At 41.6% G+C, this 22,790-nt stretch overlaps 1 long non-coding RNA gene across 2 annotated transcripts; it reads left to right on the plus strand.

Annotated features, from left to right (window-relative positions):
• The first annotated feature begins 1,354 nt into the window (after positions 1 to 1,354).
• On the plus strand, positions 1,355 to 16,961 carry LOC143989127 (uncharacterized). 2 transcript variants are annotated; one of them, XR_013276982.1, is made up of 3 exons: positions 1,355 to 1,491; positions 13,394 to 14,161; positions 14,882 to 16,961. It is a non-coding gene; the product is annotated as an uncharacterized LOC143989127 (long non-coding RNA). The 2 variants fall into 2 exon arrangements; XR_013276983.1 differs by having other exon boundaries at positions 1,360 to 1,491; positions 13,318 to 14,161.
• Positions 16,962 to 22,790: the final 5,829 nt, after the last annotated feature.

Here is a 22,790-nt window from a genome sequence, read left to right on the forward strand (position 1 = left end):
TTATAGCGGGAGAGAGCGTTGTGTCAACATCGGAAGGAAAGAAGAAAGAAGAAGAAGATGGCGAAGTACAAATCTGGGCTCCTCCACTAGCAAAAGAGCAGCAAAAGAGCAGAAGATAGCGGAGGAGACCGGCGAGAAGAACTGGAAAGAGCAGAGAAGTCGGATGAAGACCTCCGGAAGACAAAAGAGAAAGCCGGGCTCCTCCACTAGCAAAAGAGTCACAAAAGAGCAGAAGATAGCAGAGGAACCGGCGAGAAGAACCAGAAAGTGCAGGGAAGACCCAGAAGTTCCTAAGAAGACCCCCGGAACTGCCTAATAAACTACTTTAAAAACCTGTGTAGTGTGTTTTTTTATTGACACTTTTTCCCTCAGGTGAATGGGTAGGGGTAAGATGTACCCCATACTCATTCACAAAGGGTGGGGGGCCGGGATCTGGGGGCCCTCTTACTAAAGGGGGCTCCCTGATTCCAATAAGCCCCCCCGCAAACCCCAACAACCAACGGCCAGGGTTGTTGGGAAGAGGCCCTTGCCTCTTCCCGACAACATGAGGACAAGGTGCTTTGGGGTGGGGAGGCCGCAGGGAGCACCCCTTCCCTAAAGCACCCACCCCCCCATATTGAGGGCATGCGGCCTGGTACAGTTCAGGAGGGGGGCCACTCGCTCGTCCCCACCCCCTTTCCTGACCGGCCAGGCTGCATGCTCGGATAAGGGTCTGGTATGGACTTTGGGAGGATCCCCATGTCATTTTTCGGCATAGGGGTTACCCTTAAAACCCATACCAGGTGACGGGGCTCGCAAGGTGTCAATCTCGCCAATGGAGGTGGCAAGATTGACTTCCTTCTCTAATCCCATCGTACCTGAAGTCACATTCAAAATGAACGGATCTTAGTCCGTGTGTGGGCAAGTCCAGTCATTTGGAAAGTCTGGCAGACTAGCATACAGACGAGCGGATTGTCTGCTCGAAAGCCGAGTCCAGTGGACAATTTTGAGTCAAGTCTTCTTTCAAAGTTCGCCGGACTTTTGGGAAGAAAAAGTCAGCTGGAGCCCACACACGATCAAAATGTCCGGCGGACCAGATCATGTCTACGGGGCATTAGTGGTTTAAGAATTAGCTTATTTTTTATTGCATCTTTTGCATTATAAAATGTTAAAATTTTGTTTTATCTATAAAGGGTGAATATTGTTCAGTGACTAGGGATCACCTTTTTCTCTTTTTTATTTTCTCCAGTGGGAAATTATTCAAATCAGTTGTTCAAGATCCATTTGACAACAAAAATAAAGTCTATTTTTTAAGGGTTGATTAATCTCTATGGTGTGTTTATCAAATACAAAAAAACATTTATATAGCCAAAGAGGAATAAAGCAGAAATTTATAGAAGAGCCAGTGTGTTCTAGGCTGTGCCTGCATACCAGTATCTGACCAAGAGTGTGGCTTTCAAAAATTGCAGTGAATTAGTAGTGGCTATTTCAGGGGTATTAGGATACAAACAGGTAATTCATCTCACCATGTACATAGTTTTCCTTCTCCTTTCTTTGTCATATATTTGCCATTGCATATATTTGAGTAATGCAATATATATATATATATATATATATATATATCTTATTTTTTTTTTTTAAAGGTCACAAGCTGTAAATTAATTTTAAATATTGCGTTATGAAACAAACTAAAGTATTGGATAAAACCTACAGTGGCCAGACCTTGAACATACAACTCATGCACATCTTTTATTTCATTATTGTAATTCCAAAAGATATAGCCGTGTTTTTTTGGGGAAGCAGATTGCCAAAAATAGACTTTCTATATCGCAACTTCATCTAATAAAATCCAAGACAAGAAATTGAGCACAAAAGTAGCAATCATTCTGGTCTCACCTTTCATTTTGATACACAATTATACAATAATTCTGATTAGTCTCCAAAGGAACAAATTCCGTTCTATGTTCATTCTTTTTCTCCACTGTTAATCAGTACGAATATGTTATAGCTACTGCATGACTGTACATAGAAGCAATTGGTAACAAAATAACCTTTTCAGTAGAAAATAAAATACAAAGATATAATCAAAACTTGAAATTCATTACATCCTAGAATGCCAATTAGTTTAATGAACTGAATAAAGAACCATTGCGAGCTACTATGCGTATTCACAAAATACCAACGACCGCTGCTGACATTGATCACAATCTCATAAGGTGTGCAAAATGTACTAAAATAATCAATAAAGCCCTGTGTGTTTACATAAGCTCTAAGCCATAATGTCACTCATTTTGTACAAAGAAAACAACAACACAAATGGTGCTCCCAATCTCAAAGTGACAGCACAATCTTCAATGCTGAAAAATCATGCAATTCTAGTGCATAAATACATAATAGGTGCAGTCCATATAATTTTGAATCCAATTGAACACCTAATGCCGCATACACACGACTGGACTTTTCGGCAGACTAGGTCTGACAGTCTCCCCGACGAACTTTCGGTAGAGTTCCGACGCACTTTCTGAACGAACAAACTTGGCCACAAAGTCCATTCATTTAGAACGTGATGACGTAAACAGGAGTAAACAAGGAAGTTCAACAGGGAATAGCCAATAGCTGCCCTTGTGTCGTATTTGGTCCGTCGGACTAGCACACAGACAAACAGTTTTCCAGTTTTTAGTCCGTCGGAAACATGTTCTATTTCTAGGTCCGTCTGATTTTATTTTTTTACGAAAAACTATTGGGCTAGCCCACACACCTAGTCTGCTGGAAAGTCCGTTCATGTGTACGCGACATAAGGGGAATGTCAAGCATAAGGACAAGTTGAGCATCACTCTCCATCCATCATCCAGGCTCCAAAATAGGTGGGTCTTTGAACAACAGAAAAATATAGATTTTGGAATATGTCGCCAACTTGTTCATTCCATGCCTGGAAGACTTGGTGCTGTTTTTACAAATGATGGAGGTCATGCAAAATATTAGATGCAGTAGTTTTTGGTGTGGGGTGTATTCATGTTCTATAGAACTCAGTTTTGTCAAAAATTTGAAAATTGTCCTTCTTGTGTGAAATATTGATTAAAATCTTACTTTTTAAAAGGGACTCATTTATGCGGAGTACTGTATATATATATATATATATATATATATATATATATATATACACACACAGTTTTGCTCATAAGTTTACATACCCTGGCAGAATTTATGATTGCCAAATTCAGAGAATATAAATAACACAAAAAAATTTCTTTCACTCATGGTTAGGGTTTGGCTGAAGCCATTTATTATCAGTCAACTGTGTTTACTCTTTTTAAATCATAATCACAACAGAAACTATTCAAATGACCATGGTCAAAAGTTTACATACCCCGGTTCTTAATACCGTGTATTACCCCCTTTAACATCAATGACAGCTTGAAGTCTTTTGTGGTATTTGTGGATGAGGTTCTTTATCTTCTCAGATGGTAAAGCTGCCCATTCCTCTTCACTTCACCAGATATTCACCATTCACTTCACTTCACTCTTCCATTCATTAGATATTGAAAGGAGAAGCAGCATGTTAATGAGCTCATGTTTGTGCCAAACATCTCTCTCCTTTCTCCTTCTGCCAGCATGCTCTTTGTCATCACATGACTATGTGCATGGTTTCTTCCTCTTATGCCCCATACACACGGTCGGACATTCCGACCACAAAATCCGTCTTATTTTTTCCGACGGATTTTGGCCAAAACTTGTGTTGCATACACACGGTTGCACAAAGTTGTCAGAAAAATCTGATCGTTCTGAACGAGGTGACATCAAACATGTCGGGACTATACGTCAGGACTTTAACCGGCCAGTAGCCAATAGCTTTCATCTCTTAGTTAATTCTAAGCACGCGTGCCACTTTGTCCATCGGAATTGTCTACACACGATCGGAATTTATGCAATCAGATTTTATTGTCAGAATATTTTAGCTCAAGCTCTCAAACTTTGTGTGTCGGAAAATCAGACAGAAAAAGTCAGATGGAGCCCACACATGGTTGGATTTTCCAACAACATGATCCAATCGCACATTTTCCGTCGGAAAATCTGACCATATGTATGAGGCAGAAGAAGAATCAACAAAACTCTGGACAGCCGCACTCCGGATCAGATGAAAAGTAAAAAGTGCCTTTTATTTCTTCAAACTAAAATAACCTCACATCACACAAAGAACAACAACAAAGGGAGAAAAAAACAAAAATTGTTGACGCGTTTCACGCTAAGCCTAGCTCTTACTCATAGCTGATTTTTTGTTTTAAATGTAAGGCAAATATATACCATACAGAGGGTCAACATGTGATCAGAAAATTTAACGTGAAAACCAGTAACAGCTGGTGATCCATCATCGTGGAAACTCCATACATGTGATTCCTACAATCAATTCCCAGGTGACTGGAGGTGAAAGGAAAGGGAACTGAGAGAAAAGAAAAAAAGATAAAAAAATAGAAAAGAGGGAAAAAGAAAAGGGAAAGAGAAAAGAAAATTATGTGGTGAATGACCCCTCAGTGAAAATCAGATATATCGATTGTGTAGAAAATATATTTAATTGAGTAATAAATAGAGTATATAAAATGAAATAAAATTAATGTGCAATACACACACATATACACATACTTTTTCCAGTACGATCACTTTTTTAGGCACTATTCATGTATACATATTATTATATTATTCACTTTTTATTCACATACATTCACTCACATTTTCTCTTCAAGTTCACAACACATTGCACATTAAATTTTATTTCATTTTATATACTCTATTTATTACTCAATTAAATATATTTTCTACACAATCGATATATCTGATTTTCACTGAGGGGTCATTCACCACATAATTTTCTTTTCTCTTTCCCTTTTCTTTTTCCCTCTTTTCTATTTTTTTATTTTTTATTTTTTTTCTTTCAGTTCCCTTTCCTTTCACCTCCAGTCACCTAGGAATTGATTGTAGGAATCACATGTATGGAGTTTCCACAATGATGGATCACCAGCTGTTACTGGTTTTCACGTTTAATTTTCTGATCACATGTTGACCCTCTGTATGGTATATATTTGCCTTACATTTAAAACAAAAAATCAGCTATGAGTAAGAGCTAGGCTTAGCGTGAAACGTGTCTGAAATTTTTTTTTTCTCCCTTTGTTGTTGTTATTTGTGTGATGTGAGGTTATTTTAGTTTGAAGAAATAAAAGGCACTTTTTACTTTTCATCTGATCCGGAGTGCGGCTGTTCAGAGTTTTGTTCATTCTTCATCTATCTGGTCTGTGCAATCAGCCTGCACCTGGGACCCTTACCTGCTTGGAGAGTGAGCAGTCTTTTGGTGAACTGACCTGGAGCGGTGGTCTCCTATTTCCCTTGTCGATTTTCTGGATTTTATTGCATATGTATGAGGCATTATACTCAATCCCTGCTGTACAAGGACCAGAAGCGGCTGATCAGATCAAATTCCTGTACTGACACTGCTTACGTTTAAAAGATTTCAAAACCCATATCTAAACATATCTAAAACAGTATAAATACCCCCAAATTGACCTCTTTTTGGAAAGTAGACAGCCCAAGATACTTAGTAAGGCTGGATTCACACCTATGCATTTTTAGTGCTTTTTGCATTTTGCAGATTTGCACTACAGTCCATTTAGTATGGTTTCCTATGGAACACGTTCTGTAGTGCAAATCTGCAAAAAGCAAAAAGCACTAAAAATGCATAGGTGTGAATCCAGTCTAAGAGGCATGACAGGTTTTTTGAAGTAATTTTTTATTTATTTTTTACATACTGTCACCAGTGCAGAATAGTGTCATCATATAACTGGTTTGATGGTGATCAGGGACACTGACTGGTGACAGTATGAAAGAAAAAAAAATGTTATAACTTTTTTTTTTAGTACATTACATGTTTTTCTTATCATTGCAACTGTCATCAGTACTAAACTTCACCTACCTATGTACTTTTTACTCTGCAATTTGGCATTTATTGACATCTCCTTCTTATCAAGCTCTCTTCCAAAAGTGTTCATAGATATATTTTCCTTTAGAATGACAATCTCTATCACAGGCTACATGGTGCAAATGTACAGAGGCAGATTCCTAGGAAGCGCAAAGTCTTTTTTACTCGCAGTGATGGCGTATGATCGTCATGTGGCGATATCCTTTCCCTTGCATTATAACATCATTATGAACCGGAAAATCTGCATGAACATAATATTATGTGGCATTGGAGTTTCTATGTATCAGTTGTCTCATTTATTTTAAAGCATCTGTTATTTTGCAAAGCAAACAAACTGGACCATTTTGTTTGTGAGATTCTGGTGGTTCTAGAGGTAGCTTGTGGAAACCTCACATACTTCAAAGTAACTGCTTATTGGGAGTTTATTTATACTCGTAGGGCTACTTCTGTTTATTGTGGTGTCCTACATCCTTATCATTTCATCGGTATTAAAGATCCGGTCTACTGGTGGAAGAGCCAAAGTTTTTTCAACCCGTGCTTCTCACCTGACCGTTGTATCTATGTTTTATGGGACGAGTATAAGCATGTATATAGGGCAAAAAATACGTTTTTCCTCCAATCTTAAATATTTTTTTCTTGTTTACGGTGTTATCACCCCTGTATTAAATCCTCTGATATATAGCTTGAGAAATAATGATGTGAAGGAGGCATTTCAGAAAATATTTGGAAGGCCCATGCATTAACTTTTTCAGCTGGGTTCCTAGTCTTTGCTTCGATGTGGAATTCTACTACTATACTGATTGGGGTTTAAATGAGCCCTTAGTAAGTTAAAATAGAACTCTTGGAATAAGTTCACAACAGACATACTGGAAAACTTAGTTAAACAAGATCCTACATATGCCATAAATGTATTGCTACAGGAGATACCACAATCCACTGTATTAGCATTCACTACATAGAGTGAGCAGTATTCTCTTTCAGAGGAGTAGGAGTGATATCCTTTCCTTCTGGAAACAAAAGAGATTTGGGTGCTCCTGTTCCTCCACCACTCTGGATGTGATTCAACCTTTTCCTCAATCTCAGTCATTTAGAGCCACTGTTCACTGATAGAGATGGCCTTGCGGTTCACGGTGAACTTTGCTCGTTCGCGATTCACCAAACCGGTGGACTTATTCCTTTACATTGTGAAGAATTTTGACCCATGACACTTCCATCATGGGGTACAGGACAGCCAATTGAGACATTTCAGCACATGGACATACCCCCTACCTTATAAATAGTCCTGATCTGGCGGCCATTTTACATTCTGTCTTTTGTCAGTGTAGGGAAAGGACACTGTGTGAAGCACGGACAGTCAGTCTGTAATCCCTAGCTATTACTCTTAAGTCCATAAAAATCCTTTTAAGGACTGGTATAGGTGTGCAGTATATAGGGTTATAATACACTTATAATATACTTTCTTTCAAATATAGAAAGTATATTATAGTGCACTGCAGTGCTGACCAATTCTGCAGCTGTCTTTTCTCAGTGTAGGGATAGAGTTTGCTGTTTGGAGCAGGGACAGTCTGTAATTCACTTCTGATATGAGATCATTCTTTCAGCCGACCCATCAACAGGTGTCATTCAGATCCAGCATCAGGGAATGCCTAGACCGACAGGTGTCCCACTACATCGGGTTAACGGCCGATGTGTACGCTCTGAGGAGTGATGAACCCCTGGACTACTGGGTGGGCAGGCTTGACCTCTGACCAGAGCTTGCACAATTTGCAATGGAACTGTTGGCTTGCCCCTCGTCCAGTTTTCTGTCCGAAAGGACATTCAGCGCAGCAGGGGGGATCGTGACCGATAAGCGCACTCGCCTAGCTCACAACAGTAGAAAAGACAAGAAGTGCGCCAAACTAAGTGTAGTATATAAGGTAGATTACATTTAATCTGATAAAATCACACAGCCAATTGGCTACTCACAAAAGGACATTGTAGTCAGGCATAAAATGTTAAGGAGGGAGGGTTTTTTTTTTTTTTATTATTATTATATGTATTTTTTATATATATATATTTTTTCACATATATATATTTTTTTATACATACTCTTTTCATTCATTTTTTTATTATTATTATTTTTTCTTCTTTATTATTATCTTTATTATTATTATTATTTCTATCATTTCTCATTATTATTATTTTTTACATTCTATATTTTTTACCTATTCCCTGTTTGTTCATTTCAATTGAATCTGCTTCCCCTTCTATTCATTTTTTCTTTTAATAATTTTTTCTATCTAATCCCTATTTTGTATTCTGGCTATTAATTCAGCTCATTTGCCATGCAATTATGTCTATTTATCAATCTGCTGTGTGAAACAATCGTGCTCTCTATATAAATGCTTCCCCTGCTGCTCTGGCCTTTAGAACTGAGGAAACAATGGATATTGTGAAACGCGTCTTCTGATTGGCCGACACGCCACTTCCGGTATACGGAGCTTGCGTTCCACGCTGGAACGCACTTCCGGTTCCGGGTTCTCGGACTCTCCGGACGTTAGAAGGCACTGATACTGCCTATTGCCATCATCTGGACATCCACGAGGCAGCGTTTTCTACAAAACCTAGGCTGCTACACCGCAGCCTCTGCTGCTGAACATCTTGAATGGCCGTTCCAGCTGTTTATCATCTCTGCTCCTCCGGATAGAAGTGGCTGTGATTACCCTCCCTCCTTAACATTTTATGCCTGACTACAATGTCCTTTTGTGAGTAGCCAATTGGCTGTGTGATTTTATCAGATTAAATGTAATCTACCTTATATACTACACTTAGTTTGGCGCACTTCTTGTCTTTTCTACATTATATTTCCTAGAGAGTTGTGCTTCTCCTCTCAAGACAGTTGCTGCCACTGGTGTTAAGAGTTTGAACTTTTATGGACCATACTTAAGGAACTTTGTGGACATTATCTGTGTTTTTTTTTTTTTTTTTTGCATGTGTATATGTGCATGTGTGTGTGTATATATATATATATATATATATATATATATATATATATATATATATATATATATATATATATATATATAATTTTTATTTCCCTTGATCCCATTTTCTTTCCCCCCCCTCTTTCCCCCTTCCCTCCCTCCCCCCCCCCCCCGTTAGTATAGAGGTTTTTGGACGGTGTTTGATCTTTGCGCCATCTTATTACTATTTCCTAGCTCACAACAGTGTTGACTACCTCACATTTATAAAAATGAATGAGGCATAGATCTCAGAGGAATTCAACACATGTGACCAGTAGACCATGTATATGCATAACTCTATAAACGATTTATATAATCTAGCACACGGACCTTTTTTCTACCTTTGGCTCACTTGCACAAAAAAAGCACATCGTACTATGTGCACATACCCTCCTGATTGAACAGGTTGAGCGGTGTCATATTTTTGGGTCCCGCAGTGAATTGCTGGTATCAGTGCTGCTGTCAGTGCTCTCTATCTCGGTGCTGGTGTCAGTGCTCTCTCTCTATCTCGGTGCTGGTGTGGTCTCAGTGCTCTCTATCATGGTGCTGGTGTGGTGTCAATGCTCTCTATTACGGTGCTGGTATGGTGTCAGTGCTCTCTATCATGGTGCTGGTGTCAGTGCTCTCTATCTCGGTGCTGGTGTCAGTGCTCTCTATCTCGGTGCTGGTGTCAGTGCTCTCTATCAGGGTGCTGGTGTCAGTGCTCTCTATCAGGGTGCTGGTGTCAGTGCTCTCTCTCTATCTTGGTGCTGGTGTCAGTGCTCTCTCTCTATCTCTGTGCTGGTGTCAGTGCTCTCTCTCTATCTCGGTGCTGCTGTCAGTGCTCTCTATCTCAGTGCTGGTGTCAGTGCTCTCTATCTCGGTGCTGGTGTCAGTGTTCTCTATCTCAGTGCTGGTGTCAGTGCTCTCTAACACATTGCTGGTGTCAGTGCTCTCTATCTCAGTGCTGGTGCAGTGCTCTCTATCTCAGTGCTGGTGTCAGTGCTCTCTATCACAGTGCTGGTGTCAGTGCTCTCTATCACAGTGCTGGTGTCAGTGCTCTCTATCTCGGTGCTGGTGTCAGTGTTCTCTATCTCAGTGCTGGTGTCAGTGCTCTCTAACACATTGCTGGTGTCAGTGCTCTCTATCTCAGTGCTGGTGCAGTGCTCTCTATCTCAGTGCTGGTGTCAGTGCTCTCTATCAGTGCTGGTGTCAGTGCTCTCTATCACAGTGCTGCTGTCAGTGCTCTCTATCTCAGTGCTGGTGTCAGTGCTCTCTATCTCAGTGCTGGTGTCAGTGCTCTCTATCTTGGTTCTGGTGTCAGTGCTCTCTATCTTGGTTCTGGTGTCAGTGCTCTCTATCTCGGTGCTGGTGTCAGTGCTCTCTATCTCAGTGCTGGTGTCAGTGAGGGAGATAGCAGTGGAGAATGCAATCAGCAGGCAGTGCCAGCACCATGGCTGAGGATCAGCACTGGACTGGCACCTCCGGACCACCGCAGTGGAGCCCTGCATAGGTGGGGGTAAGGGCCGGGCAGAGGGAGGGGTCAGGGGCTCAAGCACAGGTTGGCACACTGGGACACTGGCACAGGACTGCTCTGACCTGACTGTGGCACTGATCATCTCCTGCACCCCCTTCATAGCCTGGCCTGACCTTCCCTCTCCTCCATGGCCTTCATGCGCTCCTAAATTGACAAAATTTCACAGATAAAAAAAGAATGCTTGTCGTTGTCGATCCCAGATTCACTTAATACTTCTGGTATGTCAGTGCCCATGTTGTGGAACTATGTGTGCACAGCTAGTAAGTATTTTGTGGCTGAAAATATGACTTGGCGGTTTTTAAGGTTCGCCTGCCATTAAAGTGATTGGGGTGCGTGAAGATTTAGGCATGTTCGCGGATCGCGTTCACGTAACGTCCCATCGGAAGTTCGTCCATCACTATTAACTGACAAAATTATAACAGGGTTTCTGAGTGGTGGATGGATGGTAGTGTCCAATGATCTTTTGTTTCTGGCAGAAAATGTCCTTACTACACCTTTAGAAGAATATGTTGCTTACTGTATGTAGTGAATGCTACTACAAAGGAGTATGGTGTCTCCAGCAGCCATATGTTTATGGCACATATAGGATAATTTTTAACTACAATGGCCCAGATTAAGTCTGTATTGTAAAATTATTCCTAGAATCCTACTTTTAAATTAGGAATGTATCTGGAGGATCTCTGTAGCACTTCACCAGAAGTAATAATACATGGTAACTCAAGAAAAGCAAGGGAGGTTACACATAAACTCACTCTAGGCCAGCCCCTGTCCACTGAATTGAAAAAGTCTGGTACTTCTCAATATAAGTCAAGCAAGAAAGGTTACCACCACATTTTTAATAACCCCCTACGCTGCCCTTTGTCTCTAAAGGCATGCAAGCTGGTAACAGCATATTAGAAAAAGCTTGCTGTTTTCATGCCAGTGCACACCTATTTTCTTGAAAATTATTATTTTATTATGAATAAACTCATGCAGTATGAGGTATATGTGAAATCTCCCTGGACAGAAACACACACACACACACACACACACACACACACATACACACACATATATATATATATATACTGTATATATACTGTATATACACTATACTGCACTACTATCCCGGTCTTAGTACGTAGGGTTCAATATTGATTTGGCCCACCCTTTGCAGCTATAACAGCCTATAACAGCTTAAACTCTTCTAGGAAGGCTGTCCACAAGGTTTAGGAGCGCGTCTATGGGAATGCTTGACCATTCTTCCAGAAGAGCATTTGTGAAGTCAGGCACTGATGTTGGACAGAAAGCCTTGCTCACAGTCTGCACTCCAATTCATCCGAATGGTGTTCTATTGAGTTGAGGTCAAGACTTGGTGCAGGCCAGTCAAGTTACTCCACCCCAAACTCTCTCATACATGACTTTACAGACCTTGCTTTGTGCACGAATCCAAATTGTTTGGTAGAGGGGGGATTATGGTGTGGGGTTGTTTCTCATGGATTGGGCTGGGCCCCTTAGTTCCAGTGAAGGTGTCACATACCTGGTGATAGAATCTGATATGCAGAGGATGCCCTCTCTTACACCTCTGACTCAGGGCCCCTGGTAGAGCAGATAGGAGGTGCAGGAGTGCAAAGTTGCATGAGTGCATGGCAGGATCGCTGACAGCGGAGCTGGGCTGGAACACCAAGTTGGGTTTGTGGTGGTACCCCACAGGCTGAGAAGCAGGCACAGCTTCACATGGGATGGATGTTTGCATAGGACTGGAGAGAAGCCTGGGTCATACACAGGCAAGCAAGTCAGGAACAAATGCAGAAACTGGAGCGGAATCAGGGCACAGGCCGGATTGGTGACAGGCTAGCAGCGAGGTCGCAGAGGGGGCAGGTAGGTGCAGAATCAGAGACAAGCTGGGGTCAGATGCAGGCAGACAACAAGAACATCAGGAACAAGCCAGGTCAAACAATTGGAACAGGTATCAGGCAACGGGTACCAGAGGCACATGGATACACTGTAGAGCAGATAGCATTGATTCTGGATGCTGACCCATTTTAAATAGCCAATTTGGTGCCATGAACTGTCACAGAGATGCCCATTGGCGCACACAGGCTCACATGCGACATCCTCATTACAGGAATTGGAAGCCCAGGATGTCTTCTGTGGCCACCATTTTGGCTGCTGGCATGCACTTCCTGACAATGCCCCTCTCCAATGGGCAGTCTCCGAATGCCCAACTGGGCCAATTTGGCAGGATGGGAATTCTTGAAAGCCTGAATAAGCCTCTTTGCGTGAATATTAACTTCCGGTTCCCATGAGTTGTCCTCAGGTCCGTAATCTTTCAATTTTATCGGGTACTGAATTTGATTCCTCCTCTTCCTTCAATCTAAAATTGCTTCAACCTCAAATTCTTCTTCCCTTTCTACAACTACAGGTTCAGGAGGACCACCATTTCATCCAGGAAAAGAATCAGGGATAGCAGGCTTCAGCAAGGTTATATGAAACACAGTATGGACACAGCCAGTAACAGATCGTGTTGCTGTGCAACCATGTGAGCTGCGCTTTCTGACAGGATACATATAATGTCCAGTCAGGATGAGAAAGCCACCACCCCGTCATCATCCAGCTATAAGCTGTGTGGGAAGGTGTTAACAAATAAATAAATGTAATGATGTATTCATTGGTTTCATAGCTTTAGAAGATGTTTAGTAAATTTGAGATGTTATTTAGTTTTATGTCTACTAAATGTCAGCAGTGAGAGTTAAAACATCTGCTGTCAGTATAGGTGGTTATTATAGAAGAGGTGTTATAATAAAAATGTCCACTATATGTCCTCGTATAGCTGAGATTAATTTTTGCATGACTTATTAATTTTTAACCACTAGATGGTGCTCGTATTTATAAATATTTTTCATTGTCGTTATAAAGATTTTTTAATACTGATTATTTTATTATTTCAAGAGAAGTGTTGTCTAGTATTTACCAGGATTATATACGCATTGTAATACTGTTATAATATTGTGGAAGTGTTTGCTGTTGCTATGGCAGCGCTAGAGACTATTTAAACCGGCTTACAGACACCTGACTCCTTGACCCTTTGAAAAAGTTATGTGAACGGTGACGCAACACGTCAGGCAGGAGCCAGCTGTCGTCGTCACTTCCGGTTGCAGCCGAAACCGAAAGTATCGTTTGTGTCCCAAGTTTTCATCTAATTTATATGTAAGTATTTATGTGGAATATTAAAAGTTTATTTTTATCGATACTACACATTGGAGCCCCTTATTCTTCTTTCGCTCACCATATGACTGGATTTTGTGTGGCTGTGAAAACCGAGGTCATGTTGTATTATATGGCGTATTAAGACTACAGGAAATGGTTTGGTCGATGTGAAAATAAAAGTCATCATTCATACAGCGTCATATGGCCTGTAGCGGCCGTAAATAGAGGTGAGAGGCTGGGGAAAACAGGGGGCGCACTCCGGATTGCACTGAGCACAGAGGATTGGTGGATTTGCACTGTTTGGAGGTGGCTTGCACCCAGCTTTGCACTTTAATTGATTTTGGATGAACTATTATAAGAAGATCAGATTACATTATATTGCAATTTCGTGGGACTTGACTTTTATTAATTTGTATTCTTTGATGGTTCACATCATCGTATGATATAACTACTGTTCAGCACGGACTGCACTTTGGAAGTTTTTGGCACTTTAGAAGTTTGCTGCAATTTGTAAGTTTTTAACACAACCTTCTGTATATAGTATTACACTAGTATCACCAGAGTTAAAGTCCTCCTTGCATCAGATACTGTAAATACTAAAACAGCACTAAAAATAAAATAAAAATAGAAATAAAAAATTGATGGTAATGAAACCATAGGGCAATGGCAAACACCACGGCCAACAGTCTTTATGTAGCAGATGGATATATGGACAGTTCAGATAATTCACAGTCACTTTTCTCTTAGCGTGCACCTTCCACCAGAGTAAGAATGCAATTATCCACCTCGTGAAGCACACACCCCTCTGGGGTACAAACTCACCAGATGCCCGCTAGAAAGAGAGCCTTGTATCAGTGTACAAACACATAGCGTAATCCTGTTTCTTCAACTTCAACATAACCTTCTGTATATGTTTGCACATTTATCACTATTGCATTTTATTAATTGTATTATTAGGGATATATATTGCACTATATCATATATGTAATGATTAATATAATTTTTTCACTGGTTTAATTATTTAATATTTTAGTTAGTGAGGTAGCGCCACATATCATTTACAAATAGCTTTAGAATTTTGTCTTTTATATCTGCCCAGAGTTCAGATGATAAATCCAGTTTTTAGGAAACAGCAAAAATATATTTTTAGGATTCCCTTAAATTTCTAATTATATTAACCAAAATCTTATGTTTGAATAAACTGTTTTTTTTTTATTACTTATGCTGTAGGATATCGAGGGAATACCTTAAATTTCCCTATTTAAAACATGGAGGAACCTCAGAACCAAACCTTCTTTAAAGAATTTATCCTAATTGGATTTTCCCAGAACACACTGATTTGTGTGCTATTCTTTGTTGCATTATTCCTGATGTATATTTTTATAATTTTTGGAAATGTTTTTCTTATCACTGCAATTGTCATCAGTCCTAAACTTCACCTACCTATGTACTTTTTCCTCTGCAATTTAGCATTTATTGACTTGTCCTTCTCATCTAGCTCTCTTCCAAAAGTATTCATAGATATATTTTCCATTAGAAGGACAATCTCTATCACAGGCTGCATGGTGCAAATGTACAGCGGCAGATTCCTAGGAAGCGCCGAGTCTTTCTTACTGGCAGTGATGGCGTATGATCGATATGTGGCGATATCCTTGCCCTTGCATTATAACATCATTATGAACCGGAAAATCTGCATGAACATAATAATTATTATGTGGAATGGGAATTTCTTTGTATCAGTTGTCCCATTTATTTTAAAGCCTCTGTTATTTTGCAAAGCAAACAAACTGGACCATTTTGTTTGTGAGATGCTGGCGGTTCTAGAGGTAGCTTGTGGAAACCTCACATATTTCACAGTAACTATGCTTATTGTGAGTTTATTTATACTCGTGGTGCCACTTCTGTTTATTGTGGTGTCCTACATCTTTATCATTTCATCTGTATTAAAGATCCGGTCTACTGGTGGAAGGTTCAAAGCTTTTTCAACCTGTGCTTCTCACCTGACCGTTGTATCTATGTTTTATGGGACGAGTATAAGCATGTATATAGGGCAAAAAAATAGTTTTTCCTCCAATCTTAAATATTTTTCTCTTGTTTATGGTGTTATCACCCCTGTGTTAAATCCTCTAATATATAGCTTGAGAAATAATGATGTGAAGGAGGCATTTCAGAAAATATTTGGAAGGCCCATGCGTTAACTTCTTCAGCTGGGTTCCTAGTAGGGGTGCACTGAATGGGTTTTTTGGTGCCGAAACCGATACCGAAAATGAAAAATACACTAGGCCGAAAACCGAAACTGATACCGAAACAGCACCGATACCGAAAATGACTGTTTTTAAAAAATATTTTTATACAGGAGATGGTCAGAGACTGGGGACATGGTACAGGAGGTGGTCAGAGACTGGGAACATGGTTCAGGAGGTGGTCAGAGACTGGGGACATGGTACAGGAGGTGGTCAGAGACTGGGGACATGGTACAGGAGGTGGTCAGAGACTGGGGACATGGTACAGGAGGTGGTCAGAGACTGGGGACATGGTACAGGAGGTGGTCAGAGACTGGAGACATGGTACAGGAGGTGGTCAGAGACTGGAGACATGGTACAGGAGGTGGTCAGAGACTGGCGACATGGTACAGGAGGTGGTCAGAGACTGGCGGCATGGTACAGGAGGTGGTCAGAGACTGGCGGCATGGTACAGGAGGTGGTCAGAGACTGGCGGCATGGTACAGGAGGTGGTCAGAGACTGGCGGCATGGTACAGGAGGTGGTCAGAGACTGGCGGCATGGTACAGGAGAGGGTCAGAGACTGGCGGCATGGTACAGGAGGAGGTCAGAGACTGGCGACATGGTATAGGAGGTGGTCAGAGACTGGCGGCATGGTACAGGAGAGGGTCAGAGACTGGCAGCATGGTACAGGAGGAGGTCAGAGACTGGCGACATGGTATAGGAGGTGGTCAGAGACTGGCGGCATGGTACAGGAGAGGGTCGGAGACTGGCGGCATGGTACAGGAGGTGGTCAGAGACTGGCGACATGGTATAGGAGGTGGTCAGAGACTGGTGGCATGGTACAGGAGAGGGTCAGAGACTGGCGACATTGGTATAGGAGGTGGTCAGAGACTGGCGGCATTGGTACAGGAGGTGATCAGAGACTGGCGGCATTGGTGCAGGAGAGGGTCAGAGACTGGCGGCATTGGTACAGGAGGTGGTCAGAGACTGGCGACATGATAAAAGAGATAAGTGTGTTGTCCCTTGTGCAGCCAGTGTATTGTCCCCTGTGCAGCCAGTGTGTTGTCCCCGTGCAGCCAGTGTGTTGTCCCCGTGCAGCCAGTGTGTTGTCCCCGTGCAGCCAGTGTGTTGTCCCCGTGCAGCCAGTGTGTTGTCCCCGTGCAGCCAGTGTTGTCCTCATGCAGCCAGTGTTGCAGCGAAGAGAGAGGAGAGCCGCCTCCACCGTCTGGCTCAGTAGAGCGCCGGGAACATCACTGCTTTAATTTCAATAGCTGTGTGTTTCCCCGTTGCGCTGCATCGCATACAGCCCCTCCCCCTTATCCGGGGAACTGTGATAGACAGATCACCTGTCCAGATTGGACGAGTGATCTGTCTATCACAGTTCCCCGCATAAGGGGGAGGGGCTTATGCAACGGCGCGTGACAGGGGAACACACAGCTATTGAAATTAAAGCTGTGATGTTCCCGGCGCTCTACTGAGCCAGACGGCGGAGGCGGCTCTCCTGCGTTATAGATCTCCCATGATGGGCGGCACCAGGGGCGGGGGCGGTCCTCCGCCCCCGCCCAGGCCCCGCCCCATTTTCTGCTCAATTATCGGCCGTTATTACCTTTCGGCAAATTGCCGAAAAGGACATTTTCGGCCGATATGTTTTGGCAGCCAAAATTTCGGTGCATCCCTAGTTCTTAGTCTTAGCTCTGATGTGGAGGTCTACTACTATACTGATTTGGATGTGAATCAACCCTTAGTAAGTTAAAATAGAAGTCTTGGAATAAGTTCACATGACAGATATACTGTGGGGAAAAAAAAAACGTAGTTAAACAAGATCCTACATATGCCAGAAATGTATTGATACAGGGGATACCGCAATCCACTGTATTAACATTCACTACATAGAGTGAGCAGTATTCTCTTTCAGAGGAGTAGGAATGATATCCTTTCCTTCTGGAAACAAAAGAGATTTGGGTGCTCCTGTTCCTCCACCACTCTTGATGTCATTCACCCTTCCTCTCAACCTCAGTCATTTTGAGCCACCCTAGTGTTCATTGACAAAAATATAATGTGGTGTCTGACTCGGCTATAGCCCTCTGATTATACCCCTTTCTATACAGTTTTATGTTGTTATACATTTTTGTACTAGATCTGTTTGATATTACTAGATCTACAAATGATTCTTTTGAATTTAAATGTACCAGTTGTGCTTTTCTTTGCATTTTTACTTTCTGTACTCTACTATGTTCTATAGTCAATAAAAAACCCAATAAAAAAAATAAAAAAAAATTATTAAACATTTCATGCAGCTTGCAGCAGTAATTTTTAGTGCTTTTAATGACTGACAGCTGTCATTGAAATCTTCTTCATTTATAAAATGACGGACACTTAGACATAAAGCCCTTCCTGAAATACTGCTGGCCCTTTGTGAATCACCCCCTTTGAGCAGCACTGTAGGGATGATCCACATTCTCTGGTCATGATTATTATTATATTATTATTATATACGATTTATATAGCACCAACAGTTTACACAGTGCTTTACAATGTATAAGGGGGACAACACAATTACAGTACAGTTCAATACAACAGGTAAAGGAGGGCCCTGCTTGTAGAGCTTACATTCTAAAGGGAGGGGGTGGTGGTGCAAAAAGGCAACAGCAGCAGAGAATGATTTGATGGGGATGGCTCGAGGGCAGTTGTTAGGTGGGTGTGGGATAGGCTTCCCTGAATAAGTGAGTTTTCAGGGATCTCCTAAAGGTGGATAGGTTAGGGACTGATCCGATATACTGGGGCAGGGAGTTCCAGAGGATTGTTAGAGGCTCTGGAGAAGTCCTGAAGGCGAGCATGGGAGGAGCTAACAAGGGAGCTAGAGAGCAGGAGGTCCTGGGAGGAGGGGATGATTTGGGCGATATCTGCTGATGATAATATGGTCATGATAATGCTTATATGTATTTTTAGCATCTTTTTAGCATCATTCTCCAAATCCCACCTTCCGACATATGCCCAACAATTTGAGGACATTTACTAAAGAAGAGAAATAGAATCAAGTTTTGAAAAGGTTAAATACAGTTCTTGAAATGTGCTATCACTCAAGACTATCTATAAAGTTAAGATGAGATGGTATATGTACTTGGTTACTCCACCCTATGCGTCTTGGATGCTGACTATTGGGAACCTTCTACCATAGTAGTGTTCAATTTAAGCTCTTAGGTCACGTTCTTCCAGTTCTTACACTTGCTAAAACCAAGTCAAGATCATGTTACACGAGAAAATAGAGGCTAAAACTTCTAATGCAATGGAGAAGTAAATGGTCAATTGGAATCCTTGGTTTACATACTGCCTCTGAGATGTATTAGATGCTAGTATATTTGGAATCTGACACAGGAATTGACCATGACCCTGTCTACCCACCTTCCTGCCTTTCCTCATTTTTATTTCCCTTCTTCTATTTCCCTTCTTCCTTCCATATTCTCTTATCCTACTCTTCCCTTATCTGGGTTAGATGTTGTAAAAGAATAATATTTTTACATTGCCCCTATATCCAATACCTTGTTTGCCATGTTCTCGTCTCTTACAGTGGTGGCTGATGAAGTTTTAGTATGGGGCGCCAGACTCTGCCCTCCCTTTTTGACCCCTCCCACTTATCATAAGCCACACCCCTTATATAATAGAACGGAATACTGCTAAGGGTATACACCTAAGCCTCATCACAGATCAGAGAAAACCGCTCCGGCTATACAGATCAGGGTATACAGCTCAGCACCCTAGGGCTCGCTTCAAGAACAGGGCTTGCCTCTGACATCAGCAACCTCCCCACCCCGGTCTCACAGCTCTGACAGCACCCCCCCTGCAGATTTCGTGGCTCTAACCTGACAATAACCCCCCCCAGGCTCATGGCTATGCCAGCACCACACCCTTGCCCACGGGTGGTCTGGCACTTACTGCCGGGCTGTGCTCCTGCCTATGTCTCCACCAGAGCGGTGGCGGACGGAGGTATCCTTCCTCCTTCCTCCAGTCCAAAGCGTGTCTCCTCTGCTCATACCGCCTCTTCCTGGTGCTTTGGCCAATTGGAAACAGGTCTCACTGACCTGCCTCCTGATTGGTGGAGAGGAACGTTAGTGTGAAAATAGAGAAAATTTATTCGCTATCATCACACAATTGGGTGGGATCGGTGCGCACTCTCTGCACCCTGAGCCCACCCTATTTGAAGCCTGTTAGAGCCTCTGGCTCTAATCATGTGCTTAAAAAAAACACACCCTCCCACCCCCCTGCCATAAGAGTCCATATGTCCTGAAAGGGGCTGGGCGCATGGATAGGAGGGTGTGGATAGGGGGGAGGCACCCGTGCACCCCCAATGCATTGGCCACCACTGGTCTCTTATTCAATGGCAGATATGTACATTATATGTGCTTTTTTTCTTGCAGTGTCAAAAATACAAAACAATAAAAACTATTATAAAAATTACAGTCAGGTGGCTGATAACAATCGTTATTCTTGCATTAAAGCTTTGTGAATTGAGACAATGTATCTTGAGTCCATTTATGTGTGTATTTTAATGCCAAAAGGGAGATAATTTGTAGCAGCCAATCACAATGTGACGTGTTATACCAGTGTACTGCATTTGGTAGAACTGCTTATATATACTGACAATTCCAATAAACAGAAGGCAATTTCTTTTAATATTGTGTGACTTTGAAATTTAATTTGATGTTTTCTTCTTTAGACTATCTTCATATTGATTATATTATTTCTAAAATCAATCTAAAAAGGTTGACAGATTACTAATCATTTTATTGTTTGGTAGCTTTAATTATATTTCAATAGCTGCAAGAATTACCAGCATTCCAGGCAACCTATAAAATTGTGTGTGACACTGTAGCAAAAAAAATTTAATCTTATTACATAATCTTATTATTGCTGTTAAAATACTGATAACATTGTCAATTTACAAGGTGAGACTACCAAAAATACCCTACTTTGTCACAATTCTATCAATATATTAATATATTGTTCCAGGAAATACTCTCATAGTCAGAAATATCCATATGAAAGACGCAACGTTTTTCACTGGTTGTTATGGTCACTCGGAATATAGGAGCCTATTATGTAACCTAATCACTACACTTTTCAGCAATAATAGATAATTATGCCCAAAGGTTCTCTTCATGTGTATCACCATAGAAAATAATTTTTATCAACTGCTATAAAATCACAGGTGCCTTAGATATTACTGACCTTTCGATATAACAGCTGCATTTCGATCTATATGGTGTCATTTTGTAAATGCAGGTCTACCCTATATTTCTAAAAGTTTTGGGACACCTGCCTTTACACACACACATGAACTTAACGCAACTTACACTCAATTTGGAATGCTTATGATTAAGGCTTGTTTTAAACTAGATCAGCTATAGGTAACCTGTGTTTCCTATAGAACACCATATACACTATATTACCAAAAGTATTATGACACCGCCTTTACACACAAATGAACTTAATGACTTCCCTGTCTTAGTCCGTAAGATTCAATATTGAATTGGCCCACCCTTTGCAGCTTTACCAGCTTAAATTCTTCTGGGAAGGCTGTCAACAAGGTTTGGAGTGTGTCTATGGGAAGGTTTGACCATTTTTATAGAAGCACCTTTGTGAGGTCAGGAACTGATGTTGGACGAGAAGGCCTCGCTCGCAGTCTCCGTTCTAATTCACCCCAAAGGTGTTCTATTGGTTTGAGGTTAGGATTCTGTGCAGGCCAGTCAACTTCCTCCACCCCAAACGTGCTCATCCACATCTTTATGGACCTTTCTTTGTGCACTGGTCCAAATCATTTGGTGGAGGGTGGATTATGGTATGGGGTTGTTTTCAGGGATTGGGCTTGGCCCCTTAGTTTCAGTGAAGGGAACTACTAAGGCGTCAGCCTACCAAGACATTTTGGCCAATTTTATGCTCCCAACTTTGTGGGAAGAGTTTGGGGATGGCCCCTTCCTATTCCAACATGACTGTGCCACCAGTGCACAAAGAAGGTCAATAAAGACATGGATGAGTGGGTTTGGGGTGAAGGAACTTGACTGGCCTGCTCAGAGTCCTGACCTCAACATAGAACACATTTCAGATGAATTAGAGAAGAGACACTTCATGTGTCATCATACATCAGTGCCTGACCTCACAAATGCGCTTCTGGAAGAATGGTCAAACATCCCCATAGACACTCCTAAACCTTGTGGACGGCCTTCCAAGAAGAGTTGAAGATGTTAGCCCTTGTACACACGGTCGGACATTCCGTCAGAAAATGTCCGATCCGACCGTGTTGTTGGATAATCCAACCGTGTTTGGGCTCCATTGGACTGTTTCCGTCGGAATATCCGACTGACAACGTTTTAGAGCTGGGTAAATAAAATTTTCCGACAACATGATCCGATCGGACTTTGTCCTATTGTTTGTAGAGAATTCCGATCGGACAAAGTGCCACACATGCTCAGATCAAATTCCTAGACCAAAGCTATTGGCTACTAGCCTGAACGTAGTCCCGTCGTAACGAAATAATGTCACCACGTTCTGAACGATCGGATTTTCCGACAACTGACCGTGTGTATGCAACACAAGTTTCGGACAAAATCCGACGGATTTTGTTGTCGGAATGTCCGATCGTGTGTACAAGGGCTTATAGCTGCAAAGGGTGGGCCAACTCAATATTGAACCCTATGGACTAAGACTGGGATGCCATTAAAGTTCATTTGTGTGTGAAGGCAGGCGTCATAATACTTTTGGTAGTATTGTGTATATGGTGTTCTATAGCAAACATTGGTTACCTATAGCTTATCTAGCTTAAAACAAGCCTTAATCATGAGCATTCCAAATTGAATGCATTATTGGACATATGAACTGTTTGCTCCAACAAGTAACAGGGGCAACTGGATCAATAACTGT

The sequence above is a fragment of the Lithobates pipiens genome, unplaced genomic scaffold (genome assembly GCF_037356315.1).
Source record: "Lithobates pipiens isolate NorthernLeopardFrog02 unplaced genomic scaffold, aLitPip1_a1.2 Scaffold_18, whole genome shotgun sequence".
NCBI lineage: Eukaryota > Metazoa > Chordata > Amphibia > Anura > Ranidae > Lithobates > Lithobates pipiens.